This window comes from Amaranthus tricolor, chromosome 15, assembly GCF_026212465.1.
Source record: "Amaranthus tricolor cultivar Red isolate AtriRed21 chromosome 15, ASM2621246v1, whole genome shotgun sequence".
Classification (NCBI taxonomy): Eukaryota; Viridiplantae; Streptophyta; class Magnoliopsida; order Caryophyllales; family Amaranthaceae; genus Amaranthus; species Amaranthus tricolor.
The window spans coordinates 11,409,529-11,412,361 of NC_080061.1; positions in this window are offsets into that span (position 1 = coordinate 11,409,529).

Genomic DNA, 2,833 nt, shown 5'->3' on the forward strand with positions numbered 1-2,833 from the left:
GGAGGTTGGCCTCGAAACGCAAGGCTACTTTGGTTGATGAAACACCATCTGACACCATCCCTGAGCCCACACCTGATGAACCTACCTCTCCCAAGCCAGCCAATTCACCACCACATCAAATTCCATCACCACCATCATCACCTATCCCATGTACACCACCACCACAATCACACACTTCACCCAATATTGGCTGTACTAACTTTGACTCTGTTCCTGCAGTTTCCTTACATTCCATTCTCTCCAAGCTCCTTGATCTACAGTCTCAATTCATTGCATTTCAGGATGAAACTCGTGTCTCGCTTGCTTCTATTGTGGATCAGCTAAACCAAATGGAACAACGCCTTGGTGCCAAGCTGGACACAGTGGAGGTGCAGACTGAGTACATTGATGAAGAAGAGACTGACCCTTGATCCCTCTGCTCAAAAATTTAATGATTTGTTGGCTGTATTACTTAACAAACAATTTTTCTTTTTGCCTTGTACCATCTGGGGTACATGGTTGTTGTAACTTTGAACAATTGCTACTTTTCTTTGTTTTTATTTTCTATGGTCTGTGAAAATTAACTCTATGCAGGTTTAATCATTGTTCATAGCACTTGCTTTTATTATTGTTGTTTGTTGTTTTCATCACTAACAAATCTATATGGTTTGTGCTGAGATTTGATAACTCCCAATTCTTTTTGATTGATGTCAAAAGGGGGAAGATTATGCACAAACTTAACAGGAGCAGTGAATACACAGTTACATATCTTGTTGATTTATATTGATTCTTATGAATGATATGTGTGCTGCTGTGTTTATGCTAGTTTAGTGATCATCTGTTCTCATGAAGTCCTCATGAATATTTGATTCTGTGAAAAAACTTAATAAGTTATGTTTATTATTATTAGGTTTATTATAGTTTTATTATGTTAGTTTTATTTTATTTATGTTAATTTATTCAGTCCATTTTCGTTTAACTTAGTTTATTTCATTTAAGTTTTAAGTTAATTAATTTTGAAAACTTTTGAAAAATATTTGATATTTTAGAGTAAACTGTTTGTTTATGAATGCTTGGTAAATTATATTCTAACAAGTTGATTTGCTAAGTTAATTAGAGTTACTTTAATCTCTAGTATGCTCTATGAATTTTGTTTTACTCTATTTCACTTAAGTTTGTTTATAAAGTTTGCCATCATCAAAAAGGGGGAATTTGTTGGCCTCTTAAGGTTTTGATGATGACTTTACTTTTAAATAAACAAACATATTATTAGAGATTGTTTTGTAGGTATATATCTGATTTAATGTGAATCGTTGATGAAGCCTATGACTTGATTCGTGGAAGATGTACATGTCTCAAATATCCAAGAAGTTGGGAAATTGCTCTGGAAGACAGTTTACTGTTCCTAGAGTTGAAGTTCTGACGAAAGTTGTAGATGGAGACAGTACGCTGTTCCTCACGATGCAGGTCTGAAGAAGATATTAACTGGAAATTACGAATATTATGATTTCTGTTTTTAGTTAATGTAAAAGGTTAAAATTTAATTAGTTGCTTAATTAAGTTTATTTATTAATTGGCAAAATGATTTTAATTCGCCTAAAAACATGGAGAAGATCAATTCCTTGTTTATCTCCTATAAACTCGGATGTTCAAGAGACTTGTTCTCTACTTTGAATTGGTCTCCTATAATTTAGGATCTTCCTTAACCCATGATGTTTTAACCGTGCATGTGTACAGCAGTTACATTCCACTCCTACCTTTAACTAACTTTCCATTTTCTTTGGGAGCAAGTATGTTATGGAAGTCATGGGATGAATGCACCTCATGGAGAACGTGGGCTGAGTGCACTGTCTGCTGTTCCCCTTATAAAAGAGGGAAATTACGGTTCAGAAAAAATGTATGGAGAGTGTCCATCAAAAGGGAGAATTAATTGAGAAAAATATTCAAAGTTTTTTTTAATGCCAATTAATTCATAATATTTTTCTTGAGCAACAATTTCATTTTGATCTTTATGAGAATTGGCCTTGTAAAGGGTAATTGAGTGTTATCTTGTAATTAGACTTGTGGGAAGTCTAAGGGTAGAAGAAGAGAGAATCGTGAGAAGAGAAAGAGAAGGAGAGAATAGAAGAGAAGAGAATTAGGCCTAAGTAGAGAAGCTTTGAGTAAAGCATTTAGAGAATTGAGAAGCTTCAAGTGAAGCAAACATTGTTTTGTGTAATTGTAACTAATTGCCTAAATATAGTGAGAATTTTGAAATCCCGGGGGGTCGTGGTTTTTCCTTCTTATTAGGCCAAGAAGGTTTCCACATAAAAATCCTTGTCTCCTTTTATTATTCTTTTCGTTTTTAAGTTTAAGTTTTTGTTCTATACTTATTATAATTCCGCAAAAATTAGAGGCAAAAATCTTAAATCCACAACACAACAATTCACCCCCCCCCCCCCCCCCCCCCCCCCTCTTGTTGCATTCGATCATCTATTAGCATTCCTACATTATTATCAACTTTAAAGTGTATTTTTAGCTAATTTTGAGTACAAACTAAGCTAAATTTCAATATCAAACCTTAAGCAAACTTACCCATTATTTTGATGTACACCTAATTGCACCAAAATACGATAAATTTAAGCCAAAAATTAACTTCCAATAGACCCTACAACCAGCCCCCTCTTTCCCTAAGAAAACACCATGATTTCACTATTTCTTCACTTACACAATCTACCTAAAAGCCCTTACACCTAACCTAATCTAAATAGACTTACATGCACCTCGATTATTCCATTTGTAGGCATGATAAACCCCTCAAATTAGCCCCTACAAGCTGATTATATCCCGCTAATCTACCTAGATGTACATTATT